The sequence below is a fragment of the Uloborus diversus genome, chromosome 4 (genome assembly GCF_026930045.1).
Source record: "Uloborus diversus isolate 005 chromosome 4, Udiv.v.3.1, whole genome shotgun sequence".
Classification (NCBI taxonomy): domain Eukaryota; kingdom Metazoa; phylum Arthropoda; class Arachnida; order Araneae; family Uloboridae; genus Uloborus; species Uloborus diversus.
The window spans coordinates 94,420,813-94,437,162 of NC_072734.1; the positions used below are offsets into that span (position 1 = coordinate 94,420,813).

A 16,350-nucleotide genomic window follows, 5' to 3' on the forward strand; every position below is an offset into this window, starting at 1 on the left:
ACGTCACCGACTTGCAGTGACGTCATACTTTGTTTTTTGTATTTTTTTCGTAAACTATGGATCGTAAAGGAACGGTTCTTTGGCCAGTTTTTATGTCCTCCCAATGAGAATATAGTTCTGCAGAGTTTAGGTGGTCGTTCTGGGACATCCTGTACAATGTTGTTTAGATGATTGCCATTTTGTTTAAGTTCGTATAAAGAGTACAGCTTAAAAATTATCGAACACTTAAACACAGTTATCTAAATAAAAATTTGTATTTAGGATTCTTTTTGCGTAAGCAAATACATTAAAAAAAGAATTGTTTGGAAACTTACGAGATAATGAGGATGTATGGATTTTATCCTTTGAATCGGAAATCGATAATTCAAGGAATCGTTTTCCTAGATTAAAAACTTTAAGCACAGTTGCTTCGTACCAGCGAAAAAAAATTGAAAAATAATACCAACGATACAAAGAAAAAAAACAATACATTAAAAAAGGGAAAAATAATCGCATTAGCACAATTATTTCTTTTCTATCAAATAACTACAAAGAGGACTACTGGTAAATGTTTTATGTAAAAAATATAATTGCGTTTTTCAAAACGTTATTACAGTTTTATAGCCCAGGTATAATTACTTGAACAAACTTACAAATTGAAAAATAAAATTTCGAATTGGATGTCAGAAATTTGAAAAACCGTACCTTTAAATAAACGGGCACACACATATACACTGACACACACAAAAAGGGGGGGGGGAATATTTATCAGCGAAGTAAGTAAACAGACAGTAATACAGACAGTAATACAGTATAACAGACAGTAATCGTAAGTATTTTGTAAAATAAATTGCTTATTTGAAAAAAAAAATCTTAAAATGATTTTAGCGTGCCAAATTACTTGCGTAAGGACATCAGTTAGGAAGCTGTTCTTCCGAATGTTATATCTGTGAATAAATCGACAAGAGATTTTTGCATTTCTAATAAATAACAGAAAAGAAGTTGTTTTGTTTTAGTTCTAATAGCCCCACAATATCAACTCACTAAAGGAGCACCCATTACCGTATAGATTATACGAAATTGTTATCAGAGAAGCAAGACGTTTGCACGATTTGGTATGTCTCCTTATCCGACATGGCCCATAGCCTCGGAAAGTATCTGCATTATTGGTGCCTGTGGTTCGTACCTTTAGTCCTTATACAAATGGGAAATACCTTTATAACGTAATTTTATCACACTTTAATAAATAAATTTAATAAATAAATAAACAAATAAAAGTTTTTTTTTTAAATAAATATTTCAAATATTTACGTAAAAACACTAGATTTATCTCCATTAGAAATTAGAATCAAACGTCTTCAGGTAAAATGAGGCGAAAAAAAGTTTAAAAACTTTAATTCAGGCATTGTCCAATTTCCAATTACTCTTTCAAAAAAAAAAAAAAAAAAAAACATTTTTTTTAACAAAGCCTTCTGCAATAACCCTTGTCAACGACACCGCAACGATTGCCATTTGTTAAGGGGTGCCTATCCATCATTTGTCAAACAAAAGAATTGTAATTGGATTAGCCATCCGGATGGCTCCATTAGTCCTTTGTACCTCCACAATTCAAACTCCAGGCTGAAAGGGAGAAACATTTTCTCCAGTCTCCTTTGCCCCTGGTAAATACTCAACCGACACAGAGGACTTCTAGGCTCGCAGGATTTAAACAAGCATCTAACCTTGAAATTCGCATGCACTGAGTGGATATCTGCAAAACTAGAGCACCAAGCTCGTGATACAAGTACAAATATAGCGACTGGAAAATATTTTGAAATAGAAAAGTTATTCCCCCTCCCGTGACCCCCATCCCTCTTCCCGTTTTGTAACCAACTTTTAATGCTACTCAAAACTTTTAATTTCTTGGGAAAATCAATGCTTCAGAAACTTCTTGTCAATCTCCAATCAATTGATTATAAAAATTTGTGTAAGGGGACATTCACTAATGATATCACGCTTTAAGAGGTGTCATTAAATTGAATTAGAAAGAGGGAGTAGGTGACGAAAAATGTCACATCATGCATTTTTATAACAATATGATTGTTATATAGCATGCCATGTGACAAGGGGAAGACATGAGGTAAGGTAAACCGTGGCACTTTGTAAAGTGGCGAAGGGGATCAAATATGATGAAAAAAATTGTGTCATCATTTATGGCTAGTTCTTAAACCCATTTTTTTTATTAATAAATGTTACAAGAGAAAAATCTATTACTATTATTTTCGCCAATTTTTTTGTTCTATTTTTTTTAATTAATTTTTTTTTCTTTAATTAAAACAACAATATTTTTAAATTGCACTATTTTTGAGTATAGATTCTGCACCCGGGTTTTGTTTAAAATATTTTGAGTAAAATAAAAATAATCTTAGTTGAAATGCTTAAATTGCCCTTTTTGTTAAATATTGAAACAAATAATATGATTATGCAAAAGATGAAAACAATTATGCATTTCTGTTACCATTTACAGCGCATGTATGTGAATTGAACGTACAAGATTGATACTCCGCGCTCAAGCTCCTAAACCTGTTTTTTATTGATAGTTGTAATTTAAATAAGTGAAAAACAAGCTTAAGATATCATTATTATTATTATCGTTTTATTTTCATTTTCTGCTTTATGCATTTCTGTTTCTTTTTTTTTTAATTTATTTATTTATTCATGTCATTTTGCTTTACAAAATTAAAGTAATATACCTTTTAGTTTCAACTATGTTTGAGTATTAATGTATCACCTTTGATTTTTAAAGACATTTGTAACAACCTGAAAACCATCTTAGTGGAAATCCTTGATATGAATTTATTATTGAAGTTCAAAACAAATAACCTGACCATGCAAAAGATTTTAAAAATGTCATACACTTTTGTTACTATTTACCGCGCGCGTATGTGAATTAAAAGAATAAGATTGATACTCGGCACTCAAGAGATTTACTAACTCCCATAAGGAGGATTTAGTCAAATTCTTTCGCGTAATTACCATAGCAACATCACGCTGTCTTTTGTTTTCAAGCCGCTAATGGTACGAAAGTGATAAACTGTGTGACAAAATCTTTTGAAAAATTCACTTACTTTTAGGAAAGGTGCGGTTTCCTTTTATCATATTTAAGACCTCTTAAAATTAAGTGCAATTATGCTGTGAACAGAAAAAGAAAGGAAAAATTAATTTCAGAAAGTTTTAAAGGCAAGTTAGAGGATATTTTATGTAATGTTTATGTTTTCACTTTCAGGGTTTTTTTTTTTTAATGGATGCGTTTTTAGTATATTAGTGTTGCAAATTCGTTTGTCTTTTTTTTTTTTTTTTTTTGCTTCAAAAAATGATTATTTAATAAATAAAAATATGAATATTTGTCGAAGAATACACGAAGAAACAATCCTTCATTTATTCTTCGAAAAATATATACAGTGGCTCCCAAAAGTGTTCGTACACTTTGAAATTTTTTAGTAAAACCAAAATAACGGGAAACTGAATTCGAATATGAAGTCCAATATTTTTTACATCATTCCTATTTTTTACATCATTCCTATAAATAAAACCCTGTAGTTTTTAAAAAATATTGACGGATCTTCTTTTTGAAATGAGTCAAAAAACGAAGACAGAGAAATAATACGCCACAAAAAATCATCGTACACTCAAACATTTTCGAATGTATTCGTGATTAAAACTATCATATGTCGTTTTTTTTGTTATTTTTGCATTGTGTTGACCCTTAAAAGGCATTTGACTTGAATTTTTTGTTTATTTATTCCTTATTATTGTGCTTATTACTTCAAAATGGCTGGTATTCGTAAAAAACCACAAACACCATTCGAAAATTGAATTTTTTAATCACAGTAGCGCTAAATTGGTTTGAAATGTCTCTAAATTAGTTATTTTATTCCATTCTATAGTAAAGTGCTTGATAAAATGCTTTAAAGAAAAGAATCGGACCGAAAATAAGGTAAGAAACGGTCAACCAGCAAAGTTGACAAAGCGTGATCGGATATTTACAGTTAAAAAATTTATGAAAAATACACATTTGAGTGCCGTAAAAGTTTCTGCAGAGTTAAATGAAATTTTTTACATTTAATTTTCCCCTAAAATTGTTCGCCAAGTTCTCTGATTAGCTGGATTAAATGGGACCTCTTCCCGCAGAAATTTTCTTGGCCGTGCGAAAAACAGAAAGCTTACGCTTTTCGTCGCAAAATCAATGATAAATAAGCTCAAAACGTTTGGGAATTACGTCGTACTTTCATATAAAAATAAATTCAACATTTTTGGTTAAATTGTTGTATAATTGTAAGTAGAAGAAAAAATTAGGAACTTAATCTTAAGGTCGGTGAAGGAGTTCTTGTGTGAGGGTGCATATCAGCATTAGGACTTGGTAGTTTGGAATTTTTTGATGAAATAATGAATAACGCTGTTCGTTTAAATGTTTTAAAAACCAATTTTAAACTCTTAGCCAAAAATTTGGTTATCGGAAATTACTTTGTTTTTTATCAAGATAATGATAAGAAGCACACGGTTTTCAACGTTTTCCTCTAGTGCCTCAAAAATTGTCCTAAAGTTTAAAAAATACCCCTTCAATCTCCAGATTTGAACTTAATGTAACATATTTAGAGATATCTGTTGGCTAGATTACGAAAATACGTTTTTGAAACGAAAGTAGAGCTAAAAACAGTAAGACTCGAAGTGCGGTTGAACACTTACTCAGAAATTACGCAAAAAAAAGACATAAAAAAGAATGAAATTTATTCCCAGGCGTTTAAAAGGTGTTGTTGATACTGCATGATATTCTACTAATTAATAACTTAATCAAAAGTTAGATTATTCAATAATATATACATTTTATAAAGTGTACGAAGACTTTTGTGAGATAAAATTTCTGGCACTTTTTGGTTTTCGATTTTTAAAAAATTAAGTTTTAATATTTTTTAAAAACTTTTAATGTAGTTTTGTTAAAAATTGATCATAAATCTTAAAATTAAATACCTATTCCGAAATATTAATTCTAACCAATGGATTGGGGCCTATTTCGTTGAAAGTCGTAGGTGTACGAAGACTTTTGGGAGCCACTGTATTTGTTTTTATTTTTAAGGTAAGTGCGTCAAATATGGCCAATCTAAGGTTCAGGATCTAATTTCTAGCTCATTTAAAATACAATTAGCTCCTTATTTTGTACATTCATCAAATGTCTTATAAAAATAACGAAAAAATAATAGTAAGTTTGAATTATGTTTGTCACCATTTTAACAAAAAATAGAAAAATGGCCATATTTGGAACAGGGGCCAACTTTGAAAAAACGCCAAAAAGGACTATGAAACTGAAAAAAAAATGAAATATTCTTTAGTGTCATTATAAAAACATTTTAAACCGCATTTGATGAACTGAAAGACATTATTTAAAATTACATCTTGACTTTAATGAAAAGAAGAAAAACAATCGTCATATTCAGAGCACTGATAATGATTTGATATTTCCTGTTTTTAGTCATTCAAGCCCACGGTTAGTACACATACGTGCGGCATTTCCAACACTGGATCATATCCTCTATCCGATCCTTCGGTGTCTTAATAAGGCCATTGCAGGCATTATAATGCCAGTTGTGACCCTGTTGGGCAGCAGTCTTCTGTTCTAGGGTTATCAAATCACAGAAAAAAAATGATGTTAAAAAGCAGCATTTTTTTTTTTATTTTTTTATTTTTTTTTTGAATTCCTCAACAACATAAATAAGGCTTCCTAGAGCAATTTGCAACTTTTTTATACCAAGTACCTATATAGTAGACTATGAAGAAACCAAAATTTACTGTAAGATACGATCCAGGCAATTTCGACAAGACTCTTTTGTAATACCAGTTAACTTGCACTTTTGCAAGTTAGCATTCAACACACTTTTGTCTGTTGAAAAGAAACATCTTGTTATTAACTTCATCATTAGTTTGGCTTTATGGTGTCAATAAATTCACGTTCTTGAAAGTTTTCGATATCCTACATAGCAAATGTAGGATTGATTTGATTGGCCTACGTGGCCTTATTTGGCGCTTACATCTCATATGTGCAGTACTATGTGAGGTCATCAGGGGGTTCTTTTCCACATATTTCACCGAAATCAAAGTTTAATGGTAATTTGTCATTGGGAAATATACATATTTATTTAATTCTGAGAAATTTGCATCTGAATCAGATACATGGACGTGCAAAACTTTAAACGTAAATTTCTCATTTTTAACACAGCTACAAATACGACTTTTGCGTTTAGCACGGCAGAATACACTATTTTTGTGTTTAGTAGCAGATCAAAAATTAATTTAATTTACAACTAATATAAATTGAACACCAAAATATGCAAGGTTGTGCACTATGCAGTGAAGCTAAAGTACAATAAATGACAAAAATGAAAAAAAAAAAAACTTTCTTTAGTTGCTGCTGTTTACTTTCCCACGGCAGATCTTTATTCTATATATAGATCGAATAGAATTTTTTTTGCGTTTACTATTACTCATTACAGTTAATTTTCATGTTATATGATGCGAAATTATTCGGAGTTTTTGAAACAAATATATTCAATAGAAAAAACTGCAAAAGTAAAATCTATATATATAAAAATGGATGTATGTTTGTGTTTATGTGTGCATGTTCCTTATACAAATCCACAGTTTTCGTCGGATTTCTTCCAAATTTGGCACAAAGGTAAATTGTTGCTCAGGAATTCATATAGGCGAGTTTTTGGAATTTTAAAAAGACCCAAAGAGGTCTAATTTCATATTTTGAGTCATAAAATTGCTCTTTTCTGCACGAACGAATTTTTGTATAGTTTTGAATTTAGTCTAAATGAAAAGCCCGTAAAAACTGTCTTAGATGAAGTTTCTTCAAAGATTAACTTTAATCGTTAAATTTGTGGACCTTGGTTCAAAGCAAATGAAAACGGTTATCAACATATAACCACCAGGAGCTATTTTAAATGCAATCAACACAAAACGTATCCAGAACGACGGCCGTCAATGCTGTTTAGCGATGAGCGTTAAAGCATGTTTGACGAGAAAGCCGTAGATCTAAGAAATGATGCTGTCCATCGTTTCTTGAACTGCGACCTACGAAGCCAAGGGATCCAGTGATGCTACTCATGGTTCTACTTAATTTGAATGCTACCGTTAAGTTATAATTTTTAAACATTGTTTAATTAAAAAAGTCACAACAGTAAGGTTGCGTGTAATTTTTGATCGCAAACATGAGTAAGGTAATAATATTGCATTCAATATTGACGTACAATCTTTGACTGTTTCAGCATTAGACTACTTTTATTAAAACCACATCTATTTCATCCTTACAACAGAAATTTAATTTAATGTTCTATGATCCTTATGAAACCAATTTGCAATGTATACATTTTCTTTACACTATTCTTTGATTTACGTCTAATCTTTAAGTAAATCGTTTCAACTATAACCAATAACCTAATTCGGTTTAATAGAAGTCGCCTCAGGCTGTCCAAGAGCAGCGGTAAAGGTACTAATAAAGCAAATAAATTGCAAAATACTCACAGTAATGCATAATAGCGCATTCGGAATTTATCTTTCAAAGGGGAGGGATGTGGTCAAGGCTTTCCTTACATGTATCTATATATATATATAAATGGATGTATGTTTGTGGGTGTATGTGTTTGTGTGTGTGTATGTTCCTTATACAAATCTACAGTTTTAGTCGGATTTCTTCCAAATTTGGCAGAGTTAAATTGTTGCTCAGGAATTCATATAGACAGGCTTTTGAAATTTAAGGAAGATCCAAAGAGGTTCAAGTTCATATTTTTAATCATAAAATTGCTCTTTTCGACACGAACGATTTCTTATAGTTATGAATTTGGTCTGAATGAAAAGTTTGCAAAAAATGAACGAAATGAAGTTCCTTTCAAGTTTAACTGTAATCGTTAAATTTGTGAACCTTGGTTCAAAGCAAATGAAAATGGTTAGCAACATATAACCACCAGGAGATATTTTAAATGCAATCAACACAAAAAGTATCCTCAACAATGGCCGGCAATGTCGATTAGCGACAACCGTAAAGCATGTTTGGCAAGAAAGCCGAACGAAAAAGAAATGCTGTCTTTCAGTAGTTCTTAAATCGCAATCACCGTCGGTTCTTCTTCAACTTGCTTGCGCATTTCGCTAATAAGTTTTCAAGTAATAATACCGTAACAATAAGCGAAATTTTGATCCGTATTTTCTACATAAATAGCACAGAAAATACCAAAACGAGATAGGTCTTTTCATCCATAAGCTCATATTTTTTTGCATTGAAAAAGGCGTTCCCTGTAACACGAAACACGTGTCTGCTGTAATTGGGAAATTTGTGCTTTTTCTAACGTTGTTTGTCTTACTTTATCACTTAGTTATTCAACTGTCATTGAAAAAATTCTGTAAGGTTAAAATGGTTACGTATCAGTGTAATAGAAGCAACTCTGTTCGCAGTGGAGGAATAAGGTGAAACAATTTGTATCTCACGTATAACCACTAATCGTAATACATTATTCTTTAAACTTCAAGGAATTAAAATCTCCAGTGAGACTTAAGTTCTGTATCACGATCAATAAGTCAGAAGGGCAGGCGATTAAGTACTTTAAATGCATGTGAAATTTACCTATTTCTCATATAGATAGCTTTATGTTGCATGATTAAGGTTGGGTTCATTCAAAAATGTATTTCATTTTGCTGCTGGAAGGGGGACTAAGAATTGTATTTAGGAGCAACATTTGAGTTTAATTGACGAATTAGAAAATTTTGAATAATTTAACTTTTTAGTATTTGGATTACGTTTCTAAACGTGGAAATACATTTCCTCCGTTTTAAAGCTGTGGATAAGGAGAACAGAATGTGCAACAAGCTTTTGTAAAACATAAACAAAAGAATTGTCTATTATACAGTTGCAAGTAGAAACAAGACGGTGTTTTTTCTTTCTTTTAATTTCATGACCTGCAAATAATTTTTAAAAAAATGACGCGGATAGTGACCAAAATGTGCACGCCTATTTCTTTTTCTATAATGCAGTTCAATTGACAGGTTTTACATAGTTCGTTCCATAAGTTCGCGCCCACGTACTTCATTTTTAATGCTTTATGTAACTTAAATTAAGAACTGTAACTATATCTATGGCAACTATTATTCATTGGAATCATTCCTACCCCTCATGACGACTGTGCCTCTGTAAATTAAAATTTCGACATTTTCAAAGGAATACTTTAGAGCAGCAAACTTAAATAAGTGCTCTTACTACTTGCATCAGTTTGAGTTATCGCGTACAACATTTACGGCAAAAGTGTGAGGTTTTAAAAATTGGAAATAAAATTTTAATCAAGACAAGTTTTGAATCGTTGCAAGACACCAATATTAATGTCTAACTGTCATTTTCACCTACGAAAATAGAAATTTGACATAAATATAAAAAAATAAAATGTAGTTGACGTACGTCTTTTTATGCAATTTACACTTATCCAATTTTACTACATGGCATGCTACTAAATCTACACGGAAAGGGCAAACAGACACATTTTGTGAAATTATTTATACGAAGTGACAGTTTTCTACGGAATGTGCTTGCGTACCTGAACACTTACAAAAACTTATAAAATGAGTCTACCTAACACGTGAAACCGTGAAAGTAAAAACACCTCCAGAAAATCCGTGAAACGGAACGTAAACGACTATTAATAACAATGACCGGATTCCGTATTTTCTGTACAGTGGACTACCTGTTTAGCTTTTGGGCTATTGAGGATGATTTTTATATCTGAAAATATTGTAACGGTGTCATATTTTGCATATATTTGTAACTGATAAAAGCCATTGAATTTTACTCACGACTCTTTCTAGGAAGACATTCCATGATTTTTTTTCCAGAATAAAATGTATGTGAAGAGTACTACAGCATGCTTTAATGTCTTGAGGTATACAAAACCTTCAAACACAGCACAACGGTTTTCGTATTCGAAGCACCACGTAAAAGGTTGTCCCACAAGATATGCAAGACAATCATTTGTCTCTGCATTAAGAAAATGGATGTACCGCCTGTCTGTTTCAACCGCAGACAACGTGCCAGTGGACACGACAGAACCAAAGAACATTGTTGACATAACCCCGATAACATGCCTCATGCTTTTTCGTTTTTACTTGATGCTATTTTTTCTGCAAATGCTCAACTTTCTGTGCTATTTACAGTCTTTTGAAAATTTGAGCCTTGAGTGGTGTGAATGCAGGTTTTTACTGTCATTTAGATAGAATTCCTCCGTTTAATTATCTAAAAGATATGTTGCATTGAGAAGCACCCGGGCAACGCCGGGTAGTAAGCTAGTGTAAAATAAATATCTTCTCTATTATTCCAGAAACACACCATGTGTTAGTTAATTATTATTCTGTGCTTACATTTCACAGCAATTTACAATACGTTTGACCATTATTTGATCAAAAATGCATCTCTACACAACTTCTTTTAAACCGACACAACCTAGTTTATGAATCGTTAATATTTACAAAAGTCAATTCAGTTTTTACTGAGATATGCATTGAATAAAAGACAAGCTTTAAAACTATTATTCACCTCTATGTTGTCTCTTTGCTCTATTCATCATCATCATTGTGCTTGACGCATTCATAATTTTTCATTTTTGCAGCAAATTATAATCGTAACATTACAATTAATCACTGGAAATATTTAAAACGTGCAAAGCATTTTCGAATTCCATTGCAACAAAGATTCATGAAAATATTGTTTTAAAGAATAAACTCAACCTTAAGGTACTTAACGCTCTTCAAAAGAGCCGAAAATTCCTTCTCTTTTAAAATAACCATGGTAACAACGCGTCTTCTTTTGTCCCATGCGCTAAATGGCGAAAGAATGATAAACAATCTGACAGGGTCTTTTGAAAAATGGCTTTCATCTGAGAAGGTGCGACTGTTCTTCGAATTTTTAAATGGCCTTAAACCAAATTTAAGTACATCGTTTTATCAACAAAAAGTTTACTACTGCTTAAAGATAGAAGGGAAATATTATTAGTTTCGCAATGATACTTCGTAACTTCTTCCAAATATAAAACTTAGTTCTTAATTTTGATGGTGAACTAGAATAAACTGCATTTGTAATAAATTTACCTACGTTCATTGAGTTGCAATGAAAAAGTAATTAAATTAAATGAACTTTAAAACACAATTAATGAGGTTTGTGGGAAGTAAAGTGCCTTCATTACGCTAGAATTATTTTTCTTTCAAAACTATGCGATGAAACAATTCTTATTTGTCCCATATAAATTATATTTGACAGAAAGATAGATTATATTTGATAAAAAAGTTTCGCTAATGTCAATCATATTTTATATTGTGCCCGTTGTGTAAACTCATGCTCCGTTGAATAATTTCCCCGACTTTTATTTTATAGTGACAAAGGATTGATTTGATTTTGTTTGTTTTAACTTATGTGAATTAGTTAGCTAGTTGTCAAATTCAAGAACAGAATATCAAATGAGCAGGCCATGTTTCTAATTGCAGTAGTGTACAATGCAAAATTTAGCTAACCGCTTTCCCAATTTACTTCACCTCATTTCTTGGGAAAACCAAAAACTTATGTCTAAAGTGTTAACCAAGGGTCGCAATCTGCACTTGCTATTGAAAAAGGAAATTGTTAGTGCAAACCTTATTGCGAGATCTGTTATTGTATAACAAGGAAATACCAAACAGTTCAGTTACATTATCCAAATATGGTAGTTTCGCCTTTGTTTCGGGCCAAATTGTCTGGAAAAGCCATTTATGAGCTTCAGTCAAAAAACTTCACATGAAAGCTAAGTATATCTGGTAGCAAAAAAATGTTTCAATACACCAGCGTGCCACACGGTACGTTTTCACATCAAAACGTGAAGATTAAAGCTAGTGAATTGGGTTAAAAACAGCATCTTACGTTGAAGCTCAAAATTGCATTTGAGGTATACCCAGCTCCTACATGAGTTTTTTGCTAGAGTATTGAAGACAAAACAAGGGCAAAACTGCAATCTCTAGAAGCTGTAACTGAGCTGTTTGATTGTTTTGAGCTGCTTACACTTGTGCAGACATCAATGGTTCCTTAACTTTTTCACACTGGAAAAGGTAAACAACGGTTTTTCTTCACATTTTTGATATCTTGAGACACTCAATAGTTTTCTTGAAGCTGGTATAACTTAAAACAGAAGGGAGTGGCATCTTCTAAGAAGGGCCACTTCAAAGCAGGAGTCCGATCGGAACGTTAAATCGACTGACACATGGATGCTTCACTTGACAAATCGACTAACTCCATGAAAAAAGTAAAGAAGAGTTATGAAGAAGATGGTGTTTGTTATCAATAGGAGTAAACAGGCTCTCGTGCTACATTTTCTGCCATCACATGGTTAGCAATGTACTGAACCAAAACTTTAATACAAATTCTTGATAATTGATAAAGCACTATTAAAGCATAAATGAGGATTTTTTTAAGTGGAGTTAATCGATTTGGCAATTAAGGCATCCACATATCACACTTCGGGAGAAAAAAAAAGCATTGGAGATAATCAAGGTCTTACACAATAGTAGTGCTAAGCGATTTAGTCTCTAAAATTACAATACGCGCACCAATTTGTAATGTGACTTTTACTGGTTAATTTATATTTTATAAATTAATACTGCATACTTAAGAAAAAAGTGTTTCTTCTAAATTAGGAAATTTTTATAAAGTGTCCCTATTAATTACATCGTTTTTACGCTATCTTGCACCAATTATGTAAGCTAACTTTGTGCGAGTTTTGCGGCAGAAGAAGCATTAAATTTAGATTTGAAATCAATAGCTAGCAAGGGCGCCTATACGCAAAATCGTAACGGGGCTCAGATATTTTACCTATGGTTTAGCTGGGTATTTTCCCCATGGAAACCGATTTCAGGACAGATTATTGTCATTACAATTTGAAGTTTTTACTATCTTATTCATTAATGACTGGAGAAAAAATGTTTTTACATTTTTAAAAAGAAAAAAATACTAAAAGCAAGGAAGTTCTCATTTCTAAGAGGGGCTTGAGCCCCCCCCCCCTTTCTTGCCCCCTATATGACCGCTTTTGATAGCTAGTAATTTTCCCCCAAATTTTGAGTTGTGTCACTATCCTTGCCGGAGTGTGATAGGGGAAGGTCGGGTAGTATCGGACACCTAAGCCATTTCAATCATAACACTTTTTGTTTTATTTGTATGGAATTAGTTTTTACACTAAATTATGTTGTACTAAGTTATCTAACATAGATTGTAAACTTTGGTTAAAAAAACATGGATTCTTATTTTTTAAACAAATTTTTGTCAAACTCTATTTTTGGCCAATTTTAAATTTTGGAGGGTTGTATCGGACAAAACATTAAAATGTTGAAATTAAAACAAATAGTTCAGAAATAACATTTTAATGTGCAAAAAAACGAAACGAACAAAGTAGTTGGTTACTTAGAATAGTATACATGTCTAAAAATGAAAATAAGTAATATTTTTTTATAAAAGTTGAAAAATATAGCCTATGGTTGGCTAATTGTCATGTTATTAAGTCCAACTTTTTCAATGGCTTCTTTCATATTTGTTTCATCCCATTTATGTCGTGATTTTTCCATTTCAACCTGTTGGACAAAGAAAAATACGTCAGTATTTTATTTTAGTGCCAGTAACTTTGTCCGATACAACCCGACTGTAAAGCTACAGTTGTTTAACCACCACTATGTTATTACTTAAGCTAGGCACTTTTATAGCCCATAATACTTAGATTAATATACTATCAGTCTAAAAGTATAACAATGAAACAAAATAACTTACTCTATGTGTAAATATATGCCCCAGAAGTTAAGTTCGTGCACTGCAATTCTCTCAACAAACAAACAACTAGCTTTGCACACCAGAACGAACGGTTGATTTGAACCAATATGGCGTCTGTGGCTTTCTTCCCCAATACGGCACACTATGTTGACCCAGTATGTGCTGCCCCTGGCGGCAGAATTAAGAAGCAGCCTTGTCCGATACTACCCGCTGTCCGATACTAAACGACCTTCCCCTATGTCTTTTTTTGTTTGCTCAAGCCTATTTTCAAATTTTTATACTTAAATATTTTATGAAAAAATTCATTATTATCTAACTTATTTTTGCTTTACGAGACATTTTTCTGAAACATGAAGTTTTATTCAATGCGAAAATTTATTTGTTTTGTCACGTGTGCAAAATTATATATTTTTTCTTTTTACAAAAAAAAAAAACTATAAAAAAAATTCTGTTGAAGCAATTCAATTTTTTCTTTTTCTTTTTTTTGTATTTATTTTTAACTTGTATTATTTATATTTTTATTTGGCTCTATGGTTATTGTCCAGGGAGATAAAGATTAATTAAATAATGTGAAAAGTGCATAGATTTGCAATTAAGTACAAAAGCATTTTTCATTTCTTACTGTCAAGATGATTTTTTACTGCGTGGTGTTCCAGTACAGAACGTTTCGACGCAGAGACACAGTTTTTTTTTTTTTTTTTTTTTTTTTGACGTCAAGAAGAACACACGACATGAGGAGTAAGATCCGACCGCAATATGTTTAGAAAATTTATGAGCATCAAGGATATGCTTTTGCGGTCGACGACACGATAATGTTGGCCACCCTAAAACGAAAATAGCCATAATTCATACATTCCAGCAAGAATTCACCAATCCAATACAGTTTTTGAATATGTGCAGAGTGATGTGTAGCGCATTGTGCACTTGGCACTATACCAGCAAGAACTTTCAAGCAAAAGAGCGAGTTGACAGCATTAAGCGCACTTGTCGAGAACATAAATTTCGCTGCCAACGACAAACACCCAAATAGTTGCATTTTCCACGGCCCAAGGTTAGCAACGATGCCTCACGTGACAGGGTCAAAAATAACTCAACGCCCCCACGTATCTTCTCATTTCGTCATGTTTGCCTTATTTTTTTTTATGATGTCCCACTTACAAATGGCAAGTTCACTTGTAAGAGTCATTGCAAGAGTCATTTGTTTTTTTCGATATAGAAATCGAGAGAAATATATATTCAGCTCGTTAAGTCTTCAAAATCAGCTTAAGTAATTAGTATGATATGATTTTAACACTTAACAATTTTAGGCAAGTGTGTGCATTTCAAAAAAATCGCACACTTTTTACACTTTATTGCTTACTGAAGAAAAAAAAGGGTGTAGTAGTATATTTCAAATGCATAAACTAGCCAGAGTATATCTGGTTTGACTTTAAATGAGAAATTCCTTAATGGTTTTCATATAGTTTACTCTTTTCGCTACTCCACAAATTTATTCATAAACAAAAGTACAACTTACAGTCTAGATTTGATGTGCTTTTCATTTGGTTCAATTAGATGTTCAAAACGTGTTATAGCGCGTTCAACAATAGCGATTAAGTTTTATCTAAGAATTACCGCAACTTCGCAATGATAATTGCAATTGATAAATTATCCACAAAGGGGTAAAAAAAATAGATCTAGCAGTAAAAAAAAATTAACTACTATTTTGTAATTACATTTTTTCCTTTATATATTAACCCCTCCTCGATATTTTTCCCTCGATAGTTCATGATTCATCAAGTTTCATTGGCATATGTTTTTTTTTTTTCACTTTTTTTTTCTTTTTTGTGTGTGTACTTTTTTTTCATGAGACCTTCTCACTACTCAGGTCTAAACAGGGTAACCTTATTTAATCTATCTTCTCCTATATAACTATCGATACTATACAACTCTAAGTCTTACAGAAAAATCCTTATTCTCACTGGTAGTTTGGGTTAGGTAGTCGAAATTCACTTATTGCTCAATTTTACAAAACTTTTCATTTCGTGAATCTTTTCACAGTTAACAATACCAAAAAAAAAAAAAAAAAAAAACCCTTAAGTTAAACTACAAAGCACATAAATATCCCTTGAGTTGTTTCGACCGATTTGGTCACCATGGTTATACAATGTAAACAATTTTAATTCCTTTTCGCTATTATTCTTTTACGCCTTCTTCTAGCTATTAAAGCATTTTAAGCTGTTTATTTATTTATTTAGGTGCACAGATGGCATTTTGACAATTTTTCATCCATTGCGTGCACTTTTCTGTGAAAATATGCCCAAATCATGTACTGTATCTATTTGTTGTTATGACAGCAAAATATCTACATGGTTTCAAAAATATCCGTTTACAGTCATCAAGAACATAGCAAACAACGTTATTTATCTTTACCGTACTTTCTCTAAAAAAGAATGAAAAAGCAAATTACGTAATAAAGGTAGTGTAAAATTATCGCTGCTTCAAAAAGTTGAATATAAATTTACTCTATGGAATTTTAATCTATATAA

General features: G+C 31.9%; 1 long non-coding RNA gene across 1 annotated transcript in view; it reads right to left on the reverse strand.

Annotated features, from left to right (window-relative positions):
• Positions 1 to 13,317: 13,317 nt before the first annotated feature.
• The window catches only part of LOC129220466 (uncharacterized), a 79,189-nt gene continuing 76,156 nt past the window's right edge, over positions 13,318 to 16,350 (reverse strand). The window contains exon 3 of the long non-coding RNA XR_008580469.1: positions 13,318 to 13,629. This is a non-coding gene — a long non-coding RNA (uncharacterized LOC129220466). The remainder of the gene's footprint in view (positions 13,630 to 16,350) is intronic.